This window comes from Aedes albopictus, chromosome 2 (genome assembly GCF_035046485.1).
Source record: "Aedes albopictus strain Foshan chromosome 2, AalbF5, whole genome shotgun sequence".
Classification (NCBI taxonomy): Eukaryota; Metazoa; Arthropoda; class Insecta; order Diptera; family Culicidae; genus Aedes; species Aedes albopictus.
This window is the reverse complement of record NC_085137.1, coordinates 64059269-64086425: the sequence shown is the minus strand read 5'-3', so window position 1 is coordinate 64086425 and position 27157 is coordinate 64059269.

Here is a 27157-nt window from a genome sequence, read left to right as displayed (position 1 = left end):
TTTCCAGCATTAATGCATTGCACACATAACCGCAATGAATAACCTCTTGAGCCTCACACAGCACAGCAGCAGAGTCAGTGCAGTGAGCGTGCGGAAAGTGTAAACCGAACAGCAGCAGCAGCAACAGCAGCGCAGTCATCCGGCGGGCATGAATATCCCATTACACCCACTTGCTGCGATGCGATAATTACATTGGCTGATCGGTTCTATTCTGTTGGGTTGGGATGCTGGCTGAGCTATCGCAAACATAAAGCACTAGGTACGGCGCTCTGTGATATATTAACCGCTTGTCTCTACCAACCGAGTGGCTGCAGCTTGACCAGTGAACTGCTTCCTCCAATCCAATCGCGTTTTCATTGCTTCATCAAACCGTGGAATGGAGAAATCTGTCGGGCTTAAATCGGTTGGGCAGGGATGCCGAAATTATTATTTGCATTTATTTATTCATTCTTCAAATGTTGTACTTTGTAAAAGCATATACCTATCCCTCTTCCATACAGGAAAATTCTTCAAGAAATTTTTCAAAAATTTCTTCTAGGAATTTCAGTAGGATTTTTTTTTCTAGATATATTATCAGTAAATTTTTTTGGCAGCCTTTTTTTTGCACCCATAAACAAATAGAAAAGCTCCATAGAAAATCAAAAAGCGTTCCATAAAGAATGAACATATGTTCCATGAATATGTGCAATTTTATCCATAAATAATTGAAAACGGGGCGGGACAGCTCCTAATACCGACGCTAATACAGCCTAATAAATATTAGTTTCCTAATCTCAACCATCCACCGTAGCATTTTATTTGTAGTATGTCATGAATTTGCATACAACAAGTAACTGTCACAAAGACGAGAGGCGGAAATACGGTTTGTCTGTAGCGTTTCTCCAGTTTGTTCAATTGAAAATTTAATCTTTGTTGATTATTTTAGCTTCATCTCCCATAATCACGGATGTGGCTGTCTAAGGCGCTGTGTTTTGAGAAATCGATAGCAGAAGACTTCATTGGATGTAATTTACAAGCTGCGGTACATGTTCTTATCACAATGTCCCTGGAAAATCATTTATTTCTCCTATATGCTAAGTTCGAAGTTCAGTACGTGAAATAAACTAGATTTGAAAACTCACCCTCCTATTATAAACTTCCCTTTATCACGCAACGTTGCATTTCCAAGTTTTGGTCAATCCTGCTTTCTTTCAAAAATTATATCTCGTATTCGGTCGCGTGATTGAATCAAAGAATAAATCTAGATTGGGAGGGAATTGGTATCTATAGGGTAAAAGCTCCCTTAGTGGAGGTAGTACCAATAGTGGTGGTAGTGGCATTTTAGCACTATTTCGACCAAATAGCTTGCAAATGACATTTTTAATAGATGCATCATACCTAATGGGTGGTACGCAGATCGCAAGAAATTTCTTGGCCTATCTCGATGCGTGGAAAATTCAGGCAAGGAATCGCTCAAGAAATGAGCAAGCGCTTGAATTTTCTTGACCCCAGTACGGAGCTGAAAAGAAACGTCAAATCAAATGGAGCTTGCTGTGTTAAATTTCTTGACCATTCCGTTCAAGAAAAAACAATGCACTGAACGGAAATTACTTGAGCGATTCCGTTTGAGCTCCATACCTACCATAATTAGTAACATCAATTTAGTTTTGTGTTCAGGATGTGCCTAAAAACCTATTTTAAACAATTATTTTCCTTATTTTTTTTGCTCCTTTGCGCCTATTGTGGTGGTAGTGTTCCTATAGTGGTGGGTCCCATAAGAATTCAATGGGATGCGCCACTATAGGAACCAATGTTAAATTTTACCTCCATAATAGGAACCATGTACCTATAATTGGTGCAAGTGATTTGTTAGCAAAAACTAAAATAAACAATGGTTTTTACATTTATCCTAGCAAATTTAAGTGAAAAACTACCGATTAACGTTTTCAGACTTTTAATTATGTGGTACTAGCTGTCCCGGCAAACGTTGTGTTGCCATTTTTGGTTGTGGCGGTTTGACAACTGTTGGGTTCATTGCAGCACGGCACTCTAGATCGGTTTTGTTGCGATCGTGTTGATTTTATTCCCAATTCCTGCAAATTTCGGTAGTTTCACATTTTCTCTTCATTTAAGTTGATTTTCGTAACTTTTTATGCATATAAACACAGCCATCATGAATACGAATCGAACCGTGCAAGAGTCATGCTGATTGGTATACCCGTTCGTGAGTTTTGTTGCCTCAAAGGAACTTCAAACTCATTTTTATATATATAGATTATCATTTTTATTCAATTATTTTACTACAAGGTCCTACTAATAGCACCACTATTGGTACATTTACCCTATTGGCACTAACACAAGCAAAGACATTCTGCAGTACAATTCTGTTTTGCATTTGAATGTCACTACGAGCACAAGACTGTTGCATCTAACAAATTGAACATTGGACAACCAATGAACACTGTGCACTACAGTGAGCTCCGTAGTTGGTTCTTCCAGAGTATGAATAACGGTGTGAAAGCAATATTTTGTTTTGTTTAGTGATAGTCCTTTTCATATTGTAGAAGCAATGGAAGCAGAATGACTCATTTTTGTCGTTTCTTGTAGTTGTCATCAATCAAGTTCAATTGTCGTGTCGTGGCTTACTTGGTTAAAAAATGGTCTGGTTTTGGGATTAATGTTTCCTAATACCGCTAATACCGCTAATCAATATTAGAGCTGTCCCGCCCCATTTCCATACTCTATAAAAAAATTACCGGTAAAACATAAAATTTTCTCATTAAAAGTGAAATTTTGTACTAATAAATAATACTGAAATGCTCCACAATAAAATACAAATGCTCCATAGAAAAATGCAAATGCTCAATAAAAAATTAAAATTGTACCCATAGAAAAATTCAATTGTACCATGAAAAATTGAAATTGCACCATAGAAAATAGATGAATTCTCCATAAGTATTATCAAACTGCACCATAGAAAATATGAATTGCTCCATGAAAAATTGAAAATCCTCCATAGATAGCATATTCTCATAATTTAATTCGACAGGACTGAATTGCTTTACATTGCACTGCTTTAGTGGTGCAAATGTTCAAAGTTATGGAGAATTTTTAATTTTTTATGGAGCAAACTGTATTTTATGTGGTGCAGTTTGATGATAATAATGGAGCATTTGTTTATTTTCTACGGTGCAATTTCAATTTTTTATGGTGCAATTTAATTTTTCTACGGAGCAATACTCAATTTTCTATGGGTACAATTTTAATTTTTCATGGAGCATTTCCATTTTTCTATGAAGTATTTGTCTTTTATTATGGCTCACGTCAGTATTAAAGACTGGACTCGAAAAAAATGAGACTCTATAAATAATGTATAACTTTTGATTGCGTTCACAAAAATAGCTGAATTTTTAACCAGGAATAGCATGTTATATGTAGTTAATGCCCCCTAAAAATTTCATCAAAATCGGTTCAGTATTGGCGCAAATATTGTCGATACAATAAAATGTGATGTTGGAAATTTGGACTTCTATAACTTTATTGTTAGCACATCAAAACGTCTGAAAATCTGACGGTAAGTTCATCAAGTAAGTCATAATAAGTGGTGAAAATTTCATTATAATCGGTTCAGTTCTTTTTTTAGCAATTCAAACAAAAAAACCAGGTTTTCAAATTTTGGGCATTTTAAAATTAGTGTGCATTATTTTGACTGTAGTATTGGCAATACTGTCCTGATTTTTTTTTAAACTTTGACAGTGTAAAATCATTGTGTTAATCTGTTTTTAGTGAAAATTTTAGCCATTTTGATTGAACATTTTAAAAGTTAGAGCAGTTTGAATGTCACTATACCAAAAACCACATCTGCTTATTGTGACATAGTGCTACATATATGGCTATTACTTTTTAAAGGTCAAATCAAATTGAATGAAATTTTGACACAATACATCTACATACACACTTTTTGTACAGCAAAATTTTCATTGAAATCGGTTCAGTATTTTTGGCTCTACAGTTTTAGGTAAAAAATGTGAAATTTTTTAAAGTGTTTGTTTGGCCCAAGATTCTCAAATGGTAAGTCTCTTGTCTCCCCCAACACTTAACCGATTTTGATGAAATTTTTATGGTATTAGCTACACATAATGTACTATTCCTGGTAAAACGTTTCAATAAATTCCTGGTGGAACGTTTTCAATAATTTATGGGTAACATAACACATTTCAATGGAACATACTTTATGGAGCGCTATTCGATTTTCTATAAAGCATTTGCAATTTGTTATGGTTGCAAAAACCTTTTGCCGATTTTTTTTCACAAAGATTCGGAAATTCTTTCAGAAACTTCACTTGGATTTAATGAAAAATTCAAAATTTGTTCTTGAATTTTTTTCGGAAGTTATTGCTTGATTTCTCAAAAAAAAAAACTCTTGTGGAAGTTCTTACAGGGGCTTATAAAAAGTTCCTCCGAGCATTGCTTTGGATTTATGCTGAACTTGCTGGTGGAATTCATAGAAAAAATGTTGCGGAATTCACAGATTTTCTGGAGAAATCCCATCAAATGCTTTTGGAAGAATTTCTAAAAGTGTTCTTGGAGAAACTATGGACAAATTTCTTTAAAAAAAAACTTTTTTCTCACTACTTGGAGAAATGCGTAGATAAGCGACTAAAAAGGTCGCTTAAAATACTCATGAGATATTTAAAAAGATATTCTCGTAAAAAAACTGAAAACATATTTTGAATCAGTCTTCTCACGAACTCAACTCATGTTCAACTTGTGTACGGTTACTCGCACTTGTGTTGAACATCAAACGCCAACCATCGAAGTACGCGTGTTTGCTAGCGTACTCCATACCGAAAAGTACAGAAGTACAAAACGAAAGTCAAACCGAGCGCAAACCGAGAATAAAACCCGAAGTAAAATTCGGATTGGTAAACGAGTGCTACCGAACTGGAAATCGTCGTTCGAGAAAGTTCTTTTTGACACGATCGCTTCCCACTTCGGTTCTCGCAGTACACTTGTACTGTACTTGTGTTTAAAATAAACTTTGAACATAAGTACACGTTTGTGTACAGATTTGTGTGTTGCGGTACAAACGCGATGCTGGAGTACAGGCGGAGTATAAATACAGCAGTACTTAGCGAGTTCGGTGTTCGTTTGGGAAGACTGTTTTGAATACATTTTTGAAATAATTTGGGAAATTTTCAGCCCACTTTTGGAGATATCCTTAATGTAAATGCCGGATTTCTGTGGAATTACATGGCGGAATATTTGGATGAAGTCCTGAAGGAATCATTGCATGAACTCCTGCAGGTATCTGTAGGAGTTTCTGTCAGAATCACTAAAAGTAACAATGCAAGAAGCTCTGGAGGAATTCCTGCTGGATTTCCTGAAAAAATCCTGAAGAATTTCTTGAACATATTTATACGGGAATTTTCAATGAATTCCCTAGAGAAATGCCTAAAAACATCTCTGGTGGATATACTAAATAAATGCCTGAACAAATTTTGGGAGGAATCTTTGGAAAAAAAATCGGAAGACACGAAGACTTATTGAAGATTCTTTGAAAGTGTTCAAAAGAACCCCATAGAAAATGCTGATGGAATCCCTGAAGAAATTGCCGATGATCTCTTTAAATAAAACACTAGAATTTTTTTAAAGTAATTCCTGGTGGAATTTCACTAGGAATTCAGTAATTTACCTGGAAGATTTCCTGGAGGCATTCATGAGGGAATATCTGAAAAAAGCTCTGAAGAGTTACTGAAAGAAATCTTGGTAGATTTTAAGTCCGGATTTGGCTCATGTAATTTTTGAAAGAATCCATCGATTTTTTTTGTGGAAGTAAGTCATAGAAGGTTTCTTTGAAAAAAAAAAACAAAAAAACTGATGAATGATTTCCATTAGGAATTTTTGAAACCCAGGGAAATTATAAAAAAATCCTGGAAGATGTTTTGAAGGAATCTTTGTAATAATTTCAAAGTTATCATACTGATTGAGCATGAGCAGATGACCGTACAATTCGTAGTTGCTACTCCGTGATTGACCAGAACAATCGAAATTGCACAAAAAACCAACAAACGGAGCTTGGGAGTAGCTACTGCTCTCAATGTGCATTTTCGAGAACTCAATGCTTTTTAAGCCAATAACGGCGCCGGCCACGTCTTTACGGTCATCGAGGAAGGAAAGGAATGTTAGTGTAACGTACGTTGCTACTAGAGACCGAGATCACCTCATTCTCTCCACGATTGTCACTGGAAGGAGTTTTTGTAAGTGGGGAGGGGGAAAGTCACATGATATGGATTCACTTTGGTATGTAATGTGATTCATGCTACCTATTTAAATCAAAACGCGTATTCATTTTGAATCAAGCATGTCGACAGCGAGGATGACGAACCATTCAAATTGCATATTGTGTAAATACAAAAAAATGAAAGAAATATATTTATTATCAACAAGAAGTGCATTGGAAACTAGCGCCGAAACTAACGTGACGAACTTTTCAATATTTGCTAGGTAAATACATAAAAAACAGCATAATGTTGTATAATTATTAATTATTAATTATTATGATAGAATCAAACGAACTCACCGATAAATATCCATCCAAGTGTCCAGTGCTTATGTAATGTAGCACCTTCCACTAACTGGCTTTGTCGTCGAAATGACATTACATACTTCCACTTCCACTTTGCTTCCTAAATCACACTCATCCTAATTCACTCATCCAATCGGATCGCACAAATGGAACTTAACTTCTTAAGGTTGAGCCACATACGCACACACAAGCTATAGACTGTTTCAGAAATTATAAATACACTAACGATTAACTGCCATTTCAATTAGAACACATTATCCAAAAATGTTTCTTCTAGCTCTTATAGTAAAGATGCTAACGAAGCAAATAATACCAATTTTTTTGATGTTACAGGTAAAAGTTAAAAAATAGGGCTCTGTGAACTAGATGATAAAAATTTGAAGTTGCACAAAGTGGTCAAAAAATGTTGCATAGTAGAAAAGAAAAAAAATCTCACAGATAAAATATTTAATTTCCAAACACAATTAGATCGCTGTATCGATAAAAAGAGATATTTCTCGATTCGTAAGAGTAAGTTTTACTGGAATATTTGACCAAAAACCACGATTACGGGCCTTCTCAATACACATTTTTTTCTTCCAAATTTCTCAACACCAGTAGCAACAAACGTTAAGCAAACGAATGTCGTAATTACTGCTTACAGCATTCGTTTTATGGTATGACAAGCTTTGTCATCTGAAGGATCAAATGAGCTGAAAAAAATAAGTTTGTTTAGATTAAATGCGTGCAGGAAAGCTAAGAAACTGTGTGGTAGTTCTTATGTTCCGTAGAAAACCTTAAAAAATAAGAAACTTGATTTCCGAAAAAATGTTGTGGAAATGCCTTTATCGATTTTTCCCAGATTTTGATCAAGGCGTTCCTTAAACAACTTGTTGAGGAAGCGAATGTGATAAAAATTTAGATAATTTTTGGTATTTAGTAATAAATAATGTTGAAAACATTAAAAACACCTTTGTGCAAATGTAAATTTTAAAAATTAAGTTATTTGTTAGAGAACTCGACTGTTCTTTACAATATCAAAGCAATTGAAAGGAAATATAAAAATATGGAGTGCAATATGCTATATACTCAGAGAGAAGTTGGTAAAAATCATTAGAACAGTTCATTTAATTTAATAAACAAAGTGTATTTATAATTTCTGAAACAGTCTATACTCAACGACGACGACGACGCTTCTTTCATGGCGGGGAACCATCCGACCGCTGTCATCCCGACGACCAAATCGCACGAATTTCAAAGTTATCATACTGATTCCCTAAAAATTCTATGAAGGGATCTTTGAGGGAACTTTATGGCTTTTTTTTGAAGAGATTTTTTTTAAGAAATTTCTGGTGGATTCTCTAACAAAATTCCTCAGGAATTTTTAGAGATGAGTCTGAAGCAGTATACTGAAGTTTCTCTAGAGGTCTTTTAAAGGATATCCATGGAAGACTTTCCGAAAGGAATTCTCGGAAGATTTTCTGAAGAAATCCATGTGGAATTATCGGAAGAAGACTTCTTTAGAAAATTGTCGTAAAAAATCTAAGGGAAATCTCTGAAGGAATTACTAGCAGACTTTATTGAAAAAAAATCTGGGAGATTTTCTTAACCTAAAGGAATCATTGAAGAAATTTCTGACAAAAAACCTGCAGAGTTTTTGGATGTTTTTTTTAAAGATATAAACTACACGGTTTTAAATTGAGAAAATCTTCCGAAAAAATTTGGAAACAATACATGGAGGATTGTTTTAAATAATTGAGATATTTCGCATTGTTTGGATAACTTACGAAATACCTGAATAATACCTGTAAGAAACTAAAGAAATCACTGAAAAAAAACGAAAGAATCATTGAGAGTTTAGTCCGTAGAAGAACTTCAGGATAAATTTGTGGGATTATTCTTGAATATATTTCTGAGGAAATCCTGGGACGAATTGGAGGCACTTCTGTAGGAAGTCCAGGAAAAAAATCCTACATCACAAAAGACATTCTTCATACAAGTATATGCAAAACAATTAAAAGTCAACATTTTCTTACATATATGAGGGCGCTAATCTCTTACCTAAAGGAGGGGTTTTGGGGGTTAAACCCCACCCATTATCTATGAATCATGATCCATACAGTAGGCGCCCCTCCGCCTTCTACTGAAAATACGAAAAATCGCTTCCTTGCTGCCTTTCCTGTGGAGGGCGCAGAAATATTACATCTATGGAAACACAAAAACATAAGTGGATTTTCTTATACCTATTGACGAAGGCACTCATACTAAGAGTTGAAACATATTTTTTGTTACCTTAAGAGCTGATTACTGAATGATTAACTTAGTTTAACCTCAGGGCATAATTCCTTAAATAAATCATGTAAATTTATAGAAAAAAAAAACAAAAGAATCTTCATATCTTGCATCACTGGTCGATGGTTGGAGAACTACTCAACGCTCCTACAACTTCCAATAACCATCTCCAGTTCTCGTCGATATCGATCGAATCCATTCCGATGAAATTTCACTGTTTATATCTATTCCCACTGGGTGTATGGTTTGCGGTTTTGATTTCTAGCATTAAATTGTTTTATGCTGTGCTGCTGCTGCCTACATCCGACTACATCGACACCACTACTCTGGACCCGTACCACCAGGACCTACCACAACGAAGTCCATTTGATCATTCCTCCATTCTCGGTTTGGAAAATCACCAAATTCGAGCACCAAGAGCACTCGGCCAGCTCTATTTCGTAGACATGGCCGGCCATTGACAAAACGGGGACATTCGAATCTCTCCAGTATCTAGTAGCACCATCCATGCCCGCCCATTTGGGTCGGCTCAAGTGTGGGAAAATTGTCTCCCTCCCGCCGCTCGCCGTCCGGTCTCTTTCGCTCATTGTCCTTTTCCGTTTCCTGCTTCCCGCTCCCAGAGAGCGAAACTTTCCCAAATCGAACAGCCAGTGAAGGCAATAAAAATAACTTTTATGGGACTTTGACCATTAGATTATCGATGTAATTCCATTTTACGGTCAGATATTTGATGACCACACTACTAACATCGCATCGGCCAAGAACAAGGACTCGGACGACGACGACGTTTTGTGCATCTTTCCCATCCGGTGGCGGTGCCTTGCCTCTCCTCCCATGTTCTCCCGACTGGACAAACACGCATTGCTTCCGGTTCCGGGGTTTTGGACCGAATTCAACGGGCAACTGGTTCTTTGTTTCTCTCTGGACCGTGCACGATCGTGTGACGGGAATAAAGAAGGAAGCCGTCGTATTTGGACACTATTGCTTCCGCAACTGCACACCATCAGCCAACCGAGAGGTGAAGGGAGGAAGCTGAGCCAACATGACCAGCCGGCAATGATGGTAATGAAATCAGTAGATTGGGAAAACGTTTTTCGGGAAAAATGGGAACAATGCAAGTCCGTGCACGTCGGTCGGACGGATATTGGGAATGGAAAAAGCCGATTTGATTTTAGGGTACGAAGTGTTCTAAGCTGCTTTACGGTGTATAGTAATGTTACAAGCAGGGTTTCGGAGTAAAACGTTGAGAGTCGGTATAGTCGTGTAGGACAAAATGCGATGGGGAAAACTATTACACTCGTCAAAGCTTATGAGCTTTCAAGGTATGTTCAGGGCAGGGATCAAATTGGCTCTATTACGATGAAAGTGGATTATTTATTTTGCCAAAGGGATTGCTTACCTTACGTTACTCATACGATATTTTGGAAACCACGGTGACTTACTGGAACAGGATCCGAAAATAAATACGCATCGTGCTCACGCCATGTCTAGACTTGTCTATCTAGTCTACATATACAGTTCGACTACAGTCGGATCTCCTATTAGACACTGTCACCGACTTTAAGCCCACCGCGTTTTCCAGGCTGTTTCCTAACCAATTTAGTCCATTTTTTTGTGAGTGATGAGATTGCGGTGGGCGTAAAGTGGGTGGCAGCGTCTAATAGGAGACTCGACTGCACTTCTATCATTTTTTTATCATTAGCAATGCTTGCAGCGCATCATAGATGCATTACAAGAACTGTAGCGGCCACAATAAAACTATAGAACGTTTAATTCGTACCCAAGTTCGTACCAACAGCTCAGGATAGTATACAGTATAAATGTGAAGTAAATACATACGTTGGGAGTGACTTTGCTGAGAAAGTTTATGTTACTCCGTCGGTGCTCTTCTTCTTTGGATGAGACATAGGAATTAAACCCATTTGTTCAGACTCGAAAGCCTAGGCTTGAGCGCCATTACTCGCTCTCTGAAACGAGAAAAAGGGAGAATGATCCCTTACCCGAGTACATACAGTATATCAAACAATTGTCCGTACAGCAATTTTTTGGTCAAAATATTTTTTCTTTCAAATATTCATAACTTTTTTTGACCAATCATGAATCATATATTAAAGCTCCTTTGGTAAGATTTTGAGCGAGATCGGATAAGTTTTTTGAAAGTAATAGAACTTTTAGAAAAGCTTATAAGATTTTTGAACACATTTTTGAAACATTATATCTCAGTATGTACTCGATGAAACTTTTTCAATTTTTTTGTGTTACAGCTGATACCTAAAGTTTCATATGCAGGTTTTTTGAAGATTTTATATTCAGTACAAAAATATGCAAAAATGTGCTTAAATATGCAGTTGACGATATTTCATTATTTATAATATTTTGCACATATAATCTGCCAAACGTTTTCCACCAATAAATGTGCATTAATTGAAAGAAAAATACATAGGATCTACTGTTCATATGTAGTTCAGTAGGTCCTGTATAAAAAAATTATTTACATTAAGAGAGTTTAAAAACGCTGAAAACACTTAGCACTTTTATTGATCAAAATATGGTAAATTTCCAAATGACACTCTGAACATATACAGATTTTTCATACTTTTGTAATGAATATAAAACCTCGAACGATGCTGCATATGAAAACCCTAGGTATAAGCTGTATCACAAAAAAAATCGAAAAGTTTCATCGAGTACATATCGAGATATAATGTTTAGAAAAAATGTTCAAAAATCTTCTAAATTTACCGAAAAGTTCTATAACTTTCAGAAAACATATTCGATCTCGCTCAAAATTTTATCAATGGAGCTTTGATATTTGGTTCATGATTGATAAAAATTTGCCTTATAAATTCTGGGAAAAACCTTACAAATTCCGCACAGAATTGTCTGGATCTTCCAGATTTTTTTTAATGAGATCTGAATAATCTGGCTATTTTTGTATTGCTTTGCTTATCATTTTCCAGTGCTTCACATTCATCGCTTCTCATTTTTCATTTCTCATTCTACAATGCTCATTAACCACTTCTGAATATGTTCAATGATTCACACTTTTCATTCCTCACTCGTTTATACTTCTCACTCCTATCACTACTCATTTCACACTGCTCAGTCCTCACTGCTCAGTTTTCACTGTTCACTTCGCACTCGTCACTCTTCACTTTTTAACATTAATTTTCAAGGCGAAACTGTAAACACATATGGGGTATGCATCAAGGTATCTTCTGATTTTTTTTTTCTGGTGGAAAATGTTTTTCCATGCTCACTACTCACTCCTCATCGCTTGTAGACAAGCTTTTTATGTGTACCTATGAATTGAACATGAGACAGCTTTTGAGAGAAAACAAATTAACCTGGGATTACTTTTGCTGAAAAAATTGAACATGAGACAACACTATACATAGAGTTGTTTGAATGAGGATAAAGCGTATAGAAACATATCTCGCGCTAAGTAACATACGGGCGTATCTACAATGATCGATTTCTCTTCGTCGATTTTCTCTTTGGTTAATAACTTGGCCAGCACATCATTTTCGGTTGCTTTTGTTCTTTTGGATGCTAGTCCCAGTCGTCCTTTACTGAAACAAACCGAGAGATCATCCGATTATTGTTCGTATTTCCAGAAATAATCCAAAGAGAAAATCGATGGAAAGAAATCGATTATTGTAGATACGCCTGTATGATACTAAACGCGAGATATTGATCATTTATGTTGTAAACAATCCTTACAACCATCACTTGATCAAAGACCATCGTTTCGTGTTCCAGCCTAATTGATTTATCACCATCAGTGAGTGATCCAACGAAATGGTTTTCAGCATCGAGCGATATTTGTGTCTCATTCGAATAGGTACGAAATGTGGCTTCGCTCTCGCACTGTGCAAAAATCACGTCGGCTTGGGAAAGCCCTTTACTCGTTGTCATTCCAACGAAAATGAAGCTTGAAACAATGAAACCTGACTGACAACGATCCGGCGGCGTCGCATCATCTCTCAGTAACCCATCCATGAAATGTCCTCGGAACAATGATTCGAGTCGCGATAGTTACCTGTACCAGAGAGAGAGAACATTTCCTTTTAGCCTCGAGGCATTTGCTACAGCTTCAGCAAGCGTCCGGATACTACCTATAATGGATTCCGGTTCGTTGTGTTGTTTTCCTTCGTTGCTTTCAGCAGCAGGACAAAGAATCAGCACGACCGAGCTTTCAACCATCATCGCACCCGGGCACCGTGTCGTCGTCCGTTGTTCGCACAGTTAGGGGCATTTTATTTATCTTGTGAGTGCCTGGGCGCGTCTCGCTGGATGTTTATGGAGTTTCCAAGGATCTCTTTTCGATTGATATAGACCTCGTTATCCTTCTAGTCCCCTCCCACTTGTGTCGCCCGAGAGTGTGTTTGGAGATGAGGACCATTAAACCCGTCTGACGATTCTCAGGACCGTTGTTGTTGATTGTTGGTTTGAGAAAACAGATAAATATTTGCAGGATACTAATTTATTGCTGCGTACTTAGTCGCGACTTTCCGCTTAACTAAACAGATTGCACAAATATCCGCTTGTCAAATGCTATGTTTGCTTTCGCGAGTTTATCTGTACGGTTCACAGAATTTGATACCGTTTAGAAATGTATGGTACTCATGTGATGTTGGGCACGAATGATAACAATACGATAAGTGGAAATTAGATTGTGATAAGCTCCACCAAGGATAATACGATGGCATGCTCCTCAGTATGTGCGCGGTTCAAATATGAACACGAGCTGCACTGAGCACATTTTCAGTGCGGAATGCCATTGCTGAATACGCCAATCATGAATTGTTCTTGATTTTCTCAAGCACCTATTGGAATTTCTTGGTTTTAATCCGAGTATTACATCTAGAGCGCTGCACAGTGGGCAAAATCGACCCAAAAAACGGATCTTTTAACGCCGCTGGTTTCGGTACGTGAAGTTGACCATTTCTGACTTAAAAAAGTACAAGAAATCGATTGGTGCTAATTTCATTCACCGCACGGCACGGGAAGTGGTCCATTTTGCCCAATTTTCATACAAAAAGAGAATCAAAATATACTTTCCAACAACTAACACGACTGTAAATTATTGAAAGTAGCTGCAGGTGTGGTTAGAGGTTAATAGAAATCATAAACATATATGATAGGCCCTTTTAAATGCTTATATTGCCCCATATGCCCCAACAACTGCTGGAAATTGTGAATTTTCATGATTATGAATGAATTTATAATGCTATTGATTTCAATTTCTTTTTTTTTTGCATAAACAAAAAGTGGTAGATCTGTCATCACTAGAATCATCTTCAGTAATTGTCCAATTTCCCCATTTTGCCCTATTATCTTAGAAAAATGAGATTAAAAATGTATTTATAAGAAACAGATACTGTAATTTCCATTTCGTTGACAATAGTTTTAGTTGCAATTGGAAGCCAACAGCTATCATGCGCATAAATGAAAGATATTTTCTCTATTTTGCCCTACATGCCCCTAAAACTGCTGGATGAAAACATTTTTTCTATTGTTTTGTAATGTCGCTGGTTGCAATACATGAAGTCCTAGATCATTTTTTATATATATACAAATACGGTGTATCGATATGGTTTAGAATCATTCACGGGAGGGTACAAATAGCTGTCCATTTTACCTCAATTTGCCCTGATTTGTTGTTGCCACATGAATGAATTGATTTCCCCCATTTGGTTAAGTCCGAATTGATGGACTATTGCTACTGAAACCAATGTATTCGAAAGGACTGTTAGAACACATGACTTTGGTGGGGAATACAGGATATAATAGGCATTAACCCTAATCTTAATTAGTGGCAAATATGCACGCAAATGATTAAATGAGGCATCTTAAATATATATAATTTTATGCTTTGAGTCGCCCTATTTAATCAGTTTAGCGCATATTTGACATATTTTATAAAATGCTTATTATGCCCTTAATTCCCATTCAAAATCTGAAATTATAGAAAAAGTCATATATGTGTCTTTTTGAAAACATTGGTTTTAGTACCATTTAGTAATGCTAATAAGGGAAATTAATTTATTCATTACTGGACAAAAAATCAGTGCAAATTGTTTATTCATTATATGACAAAAATTAAGGGCAAATTGGGGTGAAATGGACAGCTATTTATACCATTCCGAGAATGATTGCAGTATTAATCGATAAACCGCATTTGTGTATATAACAAATGAGCCCTGTTTGCATCCAGCGACATTACAAAATCATGAAAAATATGTTATAATCCAGTAGTTTTAGGGGCATGTGGGGTAAAATAGGGAAAATATCATATATGTGCATGATAACTGTTAGCTTCTTGTTGCACCTAAAACTAATTTCAACGTCCCATAGCAGTATTTGTTTTTCATAAATACATTTTAAATCTCATTTTTTAAGAAAATAGGGTAAAATGGGGCAAATTGGACAACTCCCGAAAATGATTCTGGTGATAACAGATCTAGCGCCTTTTGTTTATGCCAAACAAATCAACTTCAAGTCAGTAACATTAAACATCCATTCAAAATTAGGAAAAAATATGAATATCCGAAGTTGTTGAGGCATATGGGGCAAAATAAGCATTTAAAAGGATCTTTCATGTATTCCTCTGATTCCCATTAACTTCAAATTACACCTGCAGCTATTTTCAATGATCTACAGCATAGGTTCCCAAACTTTTTTGGTTGGTGACCCCCCTAGCTACTGGGCTTACTTTTCGCGACCCACCAGGGAAAAATGTAAACTTAAATACTAAAAAGAAGTAGAACTTTCTCAAGAAACAAAAAATAAAGCTGCAATGTTACTATATCCTAACTATGATTATATGTACTTTGGTGTTGATGTAACCATCATCAGCTAACAAATATCATGAAATAAAAATATAATTCATGCTTAAACCAATATCAATAAAGTGAAACTGCCTCTGGCGACCCCTCTTCAGATGGCCGGCGACCCCCCTGGGGGGTCGCGACCCACAGTTTGGGAAACTATGATCTACAGTCGTGTTAGTTGTTTAAAAGTACATTTAGATTTTCTTTTAGTATGAAAATTGGGAAAAATGGACCACTTCCCGTGCCGTGCGGTGAATGAAATTAGCACCGAGAAATCCATTGGTAATTGTTAACGTCAGAAATGGTCAACTTCTCGTACCGAAACCAGCGGCGTTAAAAAATCCGTTTTTTGGGTCGATTTTTCCCACTGTGCGCTGGTTTTGGCTATTTTTTTTTATTGAGGATTGGTCCATAGTAATGATTCAACGGAAGAATTTTTGTTCCAGTTGTAGGTAAATTGTCGTTTTGAAAGGCCGCTACTGCAAAGCGCTCCTTTTTATGATGAAAAAGGCCATTTTCTAATGACCCATTCTTGTTGCTATGCCCTCCCAAGACCCATAGTTTGCTCGGAAGCTTAGCTGAAATCAACTCGGCGATGTATTCGAAGGTTAAAACGGTGAATTTCGCTGATCATTGCCTGCAGGTCTCAACATGATGAGTTAATTGCAGGCTTATCTTCTTGGATTCCTATAGCAATTTATGTAGGGATTTTTTTTCCAAAATTTCCAATATTTTTCTCTTTGATTTATGGGAAGAAATTCCACATAATGTATGAAAAAATATATCTTTGAATTATTTCAAAGAGAATGCCTTCGGGATTCCTCCAGGAATTCCTTCAGAGATTGCTCCAGCATTTTTGCAGGACTTCCTTCACAAATTCATTTCAGAAATCCAGAGTTCCACCAGATAATTTGACAGCATTTTCTAGAGAAATTCTTGCTCGAGTTCTATCTGTGATTTTTCCGGAGTTCCTCCAGTAGTTCCTTCCGCACTTCACAGCCATTCCAGCACTTTCTCAGGAACTTCTTCAGGAATACCGTCCGCTGGAGTTCTTCCAGGACTTCCTTCCAAAATTTTTCAGGAATTTCTACCGGAGTTTTTTCCAGAAATTTCATTGCGATTTTGTTGAAAAATTTCTCCTCAAGTTTCTCCAGGAATTTCTTCCAAATGTTCTTCAGAAATTCAGTCGGGCGTTCCTAGAGAAAAAATTCCCTTAGTTCCTCCAAGACTTTCGTTCAGGGTTTCTCTCAAACTTCTGAAGTTCCTTCAAAACTTCATTGCAAATTGCCTCCAAGAATTCCTGTAGGATTTTAAAAAGATTTTCACCATTCTTAAGTTTCTCAGAGGCTTTATTAAGAACCCAGATTTCAAAGCTTTTTACGATTTTTTCTTGGGGATCAGACAGATTGTTTTTTAGGAATATCTTTCGGAGTGCTTCCAATTCTTTAAATTTCGGAGTTCTTCTATGACTTCATTGGCGTAACTAGAATTTTTTTCTGGAGGGGGTCCAGGGGGAGAGGGCTGACTTGAGATGACTTTCAAGTGGCGCCCGATATGAGAGTATGCAAATCGGTATTGCAGTTTTGAGGAATTAAAATGAACAATTTCTCGAGATTTTTTTTCCATAGCTTGCCGCAGTGATTCCATCATGGATTCCTCCAGATATTCATCTATGGATAATTCAAGAACTCATGAAGGGATTTAACCAGATAATTCTTAACAGATTTGTCCTAGGATATCTTCAGGGGTTCCTTCAGTTATTGTTTAAGAACTTTTTTCGAGGTTTTCGTCAGGAAATTCTTCGACGGTATTTTTGCAGAGATTTCTTCAGGGATTTTTCCATCCATTTCTTCCAGAGTTCCGTTAAAGATTGCTCCCATAATTCCATCTGGAATTATTCAAAGTATTTCTATTAATGTATTCCAAATCCTTTCAAAAAAATTTACTAGGGATTGTTCAAAAATTAAACTTGGAATTGCTCAAAAGTTTCGCACAAAAATCCTTTAGGAATCCTTTGAAGTTTTACTTCAATAACTCATTTAAAAATTACTGCAGACATGAGTTTCTGCACGGGTATTCAGCATGAGTTTGCACGGGTATTCAGCATGACCATGCTGAGGGTGACGGGTTCGATTCCCGGTCGGTCCAGGATCTTTTCGTAAAGGAAATTTCCTTGACTTCCTTGGGCATAGAGTATCTTCGTGCCTGCCACACGATATACACATGCAAAATGGTCATTGGCTGAGGAAGCTCTCAGTTAAAAACTGTGGAAGTGCTCATAGAACACTAAGCTGAGAAGCAGGCTTTGTCCCAGTGAGGACGTTACGCCAAGAAGAGAGAGAGAGATGAGTTTCTTATGATTTTTTTTTATCCAGAGATTCCTACAGAAATTCTTCCAGAAATTCGTTAAGAAAGCTCTCCTGAGATTCCTTAAGGAATTCCTCATGGGATTGCTTCCGGGATTTCTCATGGGATTTCTTCAGAAATTCCTTTAAGAATTCCTCCAGGTATTCACCCAAAAATGTCTTCTGTGATAATTTCAGGAACAACTTCAGGAATTATTTTGAAAATTCCTCCAAAAACTATCCTTGGGATTCCCTCAGCAATTCCTCCAGAAATTAAACCAAGACTTCCTTCAGGAACTGTTTAGAGATTTTGGAATTAGGATCGACTGTAGAATCAACTTTTTTCGGGTGGCTTTTCAGTCTAACAGTGAATCAAGACAAGCACTATAATAAAGTGTTGAAACACAACACACAAGGTGTTCAGGAAAAGAACTTAAAAAGGATAGGACAATTCAGCGCAAAGCTTCTTGCAACACATTAACGAGTGACGGTGCAAGTTCATGTGAGTTTTTCTTTAAAAGAATTTTCGGTAATTTCAAATTTATAATGTCATGTCTTAAAAATAAAATAACAGATCCCCTGAAGAAGGCCGAGTCCAATGACCGAAACGTCGGAATTGAACAAGTAGTACTTGTCTTGATTAACTGTAAGACTGAAAAGCCACCCAAAAACAACTGTTTAGAGATTCAAATAGAAATCCCTCTTCGGATTGCTTCCTGGATCCCTCCTGGAGTTTTTTCAGGAACTCCTCCAGGAATTCCTACAGGAACTGCTAAAGGGATTCCTCCAAGAGTTCGTCAACGTACTTTTTTAAGGATTCCTTCAGGATTTCTCCAACAATTTCACCGATTTTTTCAGTACTTCCTCCTAAAATTTCTTCAGAAACTCCTCCTGGAATTCCCTCAGAAATTGCTTCTTGGATTTCTTCAGAAATTCTTCCTGAGATTCCTCCAGGAATTCCTCAAGGAATTTTTCTTGGGATTCCTCCAGGAATTCCTCAAGGAATTCTTACAGGAGTTCCTCTGGTGATTCCTGCAGGGATTGCTCTAAAAAATCTTACAGCGATTTGTCCAAGAGTTCCTCAAGGAATTATTTCAGTGATTCATCTATAGAGATACTTCAAGGAATTCCCCTAAAGATTCCTCCAGGAATTCCTCCAAATGTTTTTTCAGGGATTCCTCCAAAAAATTCTCTTGGGGTTCCTCCCAAAAATGCTACAGGAAATCCTCCACACTTCTTCAAGGAAATTCTGAGATGTCGCCAGGCATTTCACTAGGCATTCCTCCAGGATAATATTCAGGGACTCCTCCAGGAATACCCTAAAGAATACGGCCAGGAATTCTTTATTTATACAGGAAGAGACGAACCAGCCAAGGGCTGAAAGTCTCTCTAATAAAGACAAATCAATCAATCAATATTTATACAGGAGCAATTCCTGGTATTCTTCCAGTTCTTCCTGAAGTTTCTCCAGGAGTTTCTCAAGGGATTCCCCCACGATTTCATCCAAGAAATTCGCCATGGACTCCTCCATGGACTCCACCAAGAATTCCTCCAGGAATTGCCCCAGGCATTTCTTCAGGAATTACTCCAGGAATTTCTCCAGGAACTCCTTCGGCAATATGTACGGCAATTCCTCCAGAAAATCGTCCGAGCATTCCTTCAGCAATTCTTTCAGGAATTTATTCAGGAATTCCTCCAGGAATTGTTCCAATATTCCTTTTGGAATTTATCCAGGATTTGCTTCAGGAACCTCTCCTCCAGGAATTCCATCAGGAATTTATAAGGAATTTCTTCAGGGAGATTTCACCAGGAATTTATCTAGGAATTTACCCAGGGATCCTTCAGAAATTTCTCCAGGGACTGTTCCAAGAATTCCTCTAGCGTGTTCTCCAAAATATTCGCCAAGTATACTTTCAGAAATTCCTCCAGGAATATATCCAGGAATTTCTCCAGGAACTCCGCCAGGAGTTTGTTAAAAAGTTTCTCCAGTATTTCCTCCAGAGATTCCTCTAGGAATTCGTTCCCTCCAAGGATTCCTCCAGCAATTTGTCTAAGAATTCCTCCAGGAATTCCTAAAGAGATTTCTTAAAAATTTCTAAAGATTTCTCCTAGAATTCATCCAGGGGTACCTTCAGGTATACTTTCAGAAATTCCTCTAGTGATTCCTACACGGTTTACTCCAGGAGTTCCTCTAGTGATTTCTCCAGGAAGTCCTCAAGGGATTGCTCCAGGGATTTCTCTCAGGATCTTATCATTAACATTATTTAAGGGTTCGGTCAGAAATCCGTCCATTATCTTTTCCAGACATTCACGCTGTATTTTGTTCAGGATTTAGTTAAGATTTTTTTGATAACCTGAAGGATTTCTGAAGGAATTTCTCCAGCGATTTGTATTGGAATTTTTCAAGATAATTTCAGTGAGATACAGGAGCCAGAAAATCCAAGAAGTCATCCAAGAATTTTTTCACAATTCTTCTTCTTGGCGTAACGTCCTCATTGGGACAAAGCGTGCTTCTCAGCTTAGTGTTCTATGAGCACTTCCACAGTTATTAACTGAGAGCTTCCTCTGCCAATGACCATTTTGCATGCGTATATCGTGTGGCAGGCACGAAGATACTCTATGCCCAAGGAAGTCAAGGAAATTTCCTTTACGAAAAGATCCTGGACCGACCGGGAATCGAACCCGTCACCCTCAGCATGGTCATGCTGAATACCCGTGCGTTTACCGCCTCGGCTATATGGGCCCACAATTATCTCCGAGAAATCTTTAAGATGTTCATTCACAGTTTAAAAATGAAATCCATCCATAAATTCTTTCATGAATACCTCCTGAAGCTCCTGCAAAGGAGTTTCTTCAGAAATTCATCCTGTGATTCTCTCAAAAATATATTCTGTGATTCTTCAACAGCCATGACTTACATTAAACATATAAGTACTTGCATGCTAGAAGCGTTTTCAGCGGGTCTGCTGTTTCTGCTTCTGATTGTAATGTTCCACGTTCTGTCGGGTCCCTGGCTGCAGCATTACCGCCCGTGCTGCGTTCTTTTCCTCTAAAACCGTTCTGCACTCTTCGTCGAAAAAATAAAAAAATAAAAAATCTTTTCGGAAATTCTTAAAGAATTCATGAAAGATGTAATAATGGAATAACTTGAAAAAAAATCTCAAGACATTAATCAAACTTACTGTTGAAAAAAAAAATTCTGGATATCACAGACGAGTTTATGAAACCGCTGTGGGGAGAGTATTGGAGAAGTTTTAAAGCAATCAGTGCAAGGTTATCTGGGACAAATTTAGAACTTCTAAGATCTAAGGGAATTCTTGGTCAAACTAAAAAAAAAAACTGAAGAGAAACTGAACGAAACTTTGATAGATAATCCGTGAATAAATTCCTGGGAAAATTACTGGAAGAATTCTTGGATAATTTTGTAGGGTTTTCTTAAAGAAATCCCTGAAAAGATCTCTTAATAAATATCTAGATGAACTTCTGAATCTCTGGATGAATTTTTCAAAGAGTTTTCGATGGAGTTCCGGAAAAAAATATTGATGGAATTTATGATGCAATCAATGCAAGATTCTGAAAAATAATTGTTTGTAAAATTTCTGATGGAATGACTAGTGGATTTTATTATTTTTAAACAAGCTTCGAAGATACTTTTCGGATGAATACTTTGAAGAATCTATGAAGGAATTCCAGGGGTAATTTCTGAAGGAATTCTTAAGAAATTTTTTAAAGGAATCTGTGATGAATTTCATTTTTTTAAATATACCTGAAAAGAAAGAAAAGAAATTCTGTGAAGTATTGTAAAAGAAACTGACGAAATTTTCTTAAAAATATAAAGGTGAAGTTGAGACGGATTCGGAGCTGCCGAAGAAATTTTTAAAGCAACCTCTGAAGACAATTTCCGAAATAATTAAAGGAATCCTAGGAAAATTTTTCGAACAAATCACCGAAGCAGCTTCTGTTTTTTTTTTTTTTTGAAAAACTTTCCAAAAAAACCGGAAAAATGTGTAGAAATCTGAGAAAGATTTCCACAAAAATTCTCTGAAGAAATTTTGGAAGGAATCCTGAAACAAATTCCAATTTCTAGAATTTTCAGAAAGGCATCTCCAGTGAAATGTCTGTAGGAATCTCTGGAAAAAAATCAACCATCAATGCTTACACAATTTTTGAATAAATCCTTAAAAGGTTTTTGTATAGATTCCATTTGGAATTTCCAGAGGAATCCTTGATCAATTTTTGAAGAAAATGTAGGAAGGTTAAAAAACCGGAAGAATATCTGAAGGAATCCTAGTAGGATTGTCTCAAGGAAATTCTGCATGAATTTCGGAAAAATATCTTGAGGAATTCCTAGACGCAGGGAAAGAAAAATTATGAAAGGTAACTATTGTAGGTACTTCTTCTTCTATGGGGCTACGTTCCCTCTGGAACATGGCCTACCTCTCTTCAGCCCGATGAGTACTTCCACTATTAACCTTCCGTAACTCACGCGGTTGGCCGTTACCGTCAGTACCACGCTAATCTTCTTCTTCTTCTTCTTTTATGGCTCTACGTCCCCACTGGGACTGAGCCTGCCTCGCTTTAACTTAGTGTTCTTTGAACACTTTCACAGTTATTCATTGAAGGGCTTTCTTTGCCTGCCATTGCATGAATTTGAATATTGTGAGGCAAGCACAATGATACTCTATGCCCAGGGGGTCGAGAAATTTTCTCGACTGAAACGGGAATCGAACCCGCCGTCCCCAGATTGGCGATCCATAGCCTTAACCACTAGGCTAACTGAAGACCCCTACCACGCTAAGCACAAAATGCGAGATTTTTTTCAACGTATTGAACAAAATACAACAGCGCGATCGTTTGAGGGTTAATTGAAGGGCGTCTTGTACGAGAGCTGATTACAATAATGGTGCTTTTTCCTGCAATAATAAAGGTCACAAAAATGGAAAATTTGCACAGGCAAGTAAATTCATGGGGGCGCAACAATTTCGTAGATTTCAGTAAAACCATCCTTTTTCGAAGAATCGTAATCCCATTAAGAGAATCAAAATGGGGTAATATGTTGAAAACATTTTTAAATGTAAACAACCGGAAATAATGGATTTCCTACAAAGTCCTGTTCATTAAAACGGAAACAGTCACGTCCAATTACCGGTTCGGAATATCCTATTTATTTGCATTTGCAGTCAGCTAATACCATCCACTACTGGATTATGTCCAATTAATCAGCCGATTGATATTCTATTGTAGCTAAATTAAATTCAATCGTTATCGACAGACGTGATTGAATCCCCGTCGCATTGAAACGTTCCCAAAGGAACAGCGCAGCATAAAACCTGACCCACCTCGCCATCACCGTACAACATTGTGAACCGAAACCGTTTTCATTATGTTCCCGGTCATCAACGACTTCATGGATTAGCACAAATCCCATCAGCACCCGGTGAGCAGTAAAGCAATTACAGACCTACAAACCGCTTCACCGGGTAGCGAACGAGCAGCCAGAGAGGTACAAATGGAGCGAACAACCTGTTGCGTCCCGAGTCAGCAGCGGAATGGCGGCGGTCTTTACCTAGTGGCCCCATTTTCCATCCTGGGAGTGTAATGAAGATTAATCTGTTGTACCGTAGTAAACATTGTACATACCATCTTCAGCTCCGCGTCCCAAACTACCGACTACCTTGTACTTTAAGAGCCGTTTAAGTTAACGGTTCAGGGATGCCGGAACGGTATATCCAAAAAATCCAACCCTTTTCGCATCAACTTCACCTGGGCATTTTACGGCCCCAAACTTTCGAAAAGGTATCGATAGGCGATGAAGCTGACACTCCAAATGCCGGTCCACCAGAAGGGGAGGTAGTTCCCTCCTGTTCCACCGTCACACGGTTCGTTGCGTTTTGGTGGGATGTTACCGCACTGATGAAGCCATCCTGAAGTGTTTGCTTTATTCGCACGTGCACAATTGGCTGGGCGGTGGTGTCGACGAAGACGAGTCCCTTACCGTCGTCCCAAACAAGCACCACAGCAGGTTTCGGATTCGGTTGTTTGTAGAGGACACAGTTGTCGCCGCTCCGGCATATCATCGTGCGTCGTCGATGTCGTCGTCTCATCTCCTTTGTCGTTGATATTATCATCGTTTTCTGTCCCTCTTGTGGTGCTGCTGGATGGAATTGATATCGTGGGTGGGTGGTCACAGACCTGAATGAGAACAAAATCAGCAGAACGTGTGATTATGGTATTGTTTGAACGTTTCTCAGTAGATGAACTGAAGTGCGATTCATAACAGATAAAGTCTCGATGAGAGAACAGGGACGTCGGAAGGGCGTTGTTAGGACAGGAACCTTCTTTACTATTGTGGTATTTCGAATAAACAAATCAAAAGTATTCATTAAGAATTTACGTTTTACAATTGACTAACCCAGCAAAGGGGTGTTAGTGACAAAAACCTACTTTCGAGTAAATGAGGTTTAAAGTTGTGTGGCTTCGTGTTCGTGCGGCTAAGGTCACCAAGCCTTTAGTCACATCGTGCTAAGGAGCGCGGGTTCGATTCCCGCCGCAGCTGTCAGGAAAAGTTTTCGGCTGTGCCACTGGGCGTTGCATGCTAGTCCGTTGTCTAGTGTCGTGCTTCCTTCAAAGAGCAAATAGCTCACTGGAAGCACTAAACGTGTCTGTGTCTTTAAAAAAAAAAAAAAAAGTTTTTCATCCCATATGGAGCTTTAAAATCAACCCAATTTTCTACGATTTATTGCAATTTTTGTAATCATCGGCTTTGACGGCTGTTCGGGCCCGTATGAAGTTGATCATCAATATTAACTTCTTTTCTCGATCAGCCTAGATAGCTGTGTAGTGTCGGTAGCGATTGTCTCAATTGGCTAAGAATAACACTACGGACCGCCTGTTCCGGTGGTAATAATCCACTAATCAGGTGACCCCTAATTCATGGTGTGATGCGGCTCATGCTTACCGTGCCTAGGAATGAATGGCTAGGGGGGTCTAATAAAAACATAACCGCAAACGGAGCCTGTGAAGTACCAGGGCGCCCTCCACAGTATGTCGCCCTTACTGCGCTAACCAGAGCAATGGTGCAGTGGACCTTGTGTTTCTCCGAGACAATCGACTGCCCTTCTCCAGTCTCACTTGAGGCTAAATAAGGGCGGGATTATGAAGATGTTGATAATTAGTTTAAATTTTCACCTATATGGTTTCGCATTATGCGATTTACACAGTGTATTCTGTGTATCGTCGCCTTTGGTGTTTTCCAATCGATACCGATCTGGTTTTGTTGCTGATGTTCTTTGTTGTTCTGTTGTTGCGAAGAGTTTAATCTTGCCTAGTTTGGGTAGTGGCTACGGTTAGAATAGCTCAGATCAATCTTCAACATAAAAGAACAGCAACAATCAATCTTTGCAGACTTATGCAAAATGGTTCAGCCCAAGTGGCCTTGGTCCAAGAACCTTACTTCCGTAAGGAAAATTTATATCTAGGAAACCTTGTGAACCCGGTGTTTGCTTCTTTCAGTAAACATGAAATGGCAAACTCACGTGTCATGCCTCGTGCCTGTGTGCTTGTCAACAACGCAATAGTTGCTACACTCATCTCTGAACTAATCACTAGAAATGTATGTGCTATCACAATCGATGTATCTGTTGGAAACCTCAACAGGAAATACGTCTATTGTTCGGTTTATTTACCGCATGATGAACCATCCCCTGCGGATGCTTTCAACCAAGTCATCGCATACTGTACTTCAAAAGGCCTTCCGCTAATTGTTGGCAGTGATGCTAATGCTCAACATATCATCTGGGGCAGCTCAGACATGAATTTGAGAGGCTCCAGTTTGATGGAGTATATAAGTAGTACAGATCTTGCATTACTTAACATAGGCAACCGCCCAACCTTCATGGTATCTGTTAGAGAGGAAGTGTTAGACATAACGCTTTGCTGTAGTAGAATTAGTAACGAGCTGACCAATTGGGATGTGACAGATGAAGAATCTTTATCTGACCATCGTTACATGTTTTTTAAACATTTAAATGTTACTTCGCAAACATTGCGTTTCAGGAATCCCCAGTCAACAAACTGGGATCTTTTTACTGATTTGGTTGCGACCAAATTTCATGGATACTCAGCATCCATTGACACTCCAAGTGATTTAGATGATGCCGTTGATACTACAACGACCTTCATCATGGAAGGTTTTGAAGAAGCATGCCCACTACGGTCTGTGAAGATCACAAGAGGAACCCCTTAGTGGAACTATGATCTGGTAAAACTCAGGAAATAATGTAGAAAGAGTTGGAACAGACGACGTTCAGCTGGTTCGGAGGCTTTCAGGTCGGCTCGGAAGGCCTACAGGAAAGCTCTCCGGTCTGCTGAACGATCCGGCTGGAAAAACCTTTATACAAATGTTTCCAGCTTGAGTGAAGTCAGTCGGTTAAACAAAATTCTTGCGAAATCTAAGGATTTCCGGGTGAACGAACTTTGTTTGCCAAATGGCGATCTGACTTCCTCTGATGAGGAAGTTCTGGAATGCTTATTCAGCACGCACTTCCCTGGATGTGTGGATATTACATCTTCGGATGAACCTGATGTCTTTTCTTGTAGTTACGATTCCCTGGCTTCGGCTCGGAGTATTGTTACTATAGAATCAATTGAGTGAGCACTTGATAGCTTTGCTCCTTTCAAATCTCCTGGGGCAGATGGGGTTTATCCTATTTTGCTTCAGAAGGGATTTGATCATTTCAAACATGTTTTGAAAAAAATACTTGTTTGCAGTTTTGCTGCAGGGTATATTCCCATATCCTGGCGGGATATTACTGTGAAGTTGATTCCGAAAGTGGGTCGTGCGTCGTATGAAGAAGCAAAGAGTTTCAGACCTATCAGTTTAACCTCTTTTCTTCTGAAATGCTTAGAACGCATTGTGGATCATCACATCCGTGATGTTCATCTGGCCAACGTGCCTCTTCATGTGAACCAACATGCCTACCGATCTTGTAAGTCCACTGTGACTCATTTACACAAACAACCTTGTGTTTACGATATCGAGAAAGCATTCGCTCGAAAGCAATCTTGTTTGGGTGTTTTCTAAGATATCGAGGGTGCCTTTGACAATGTGCCTTTCGATGCCATATTGGAAGCCGCAC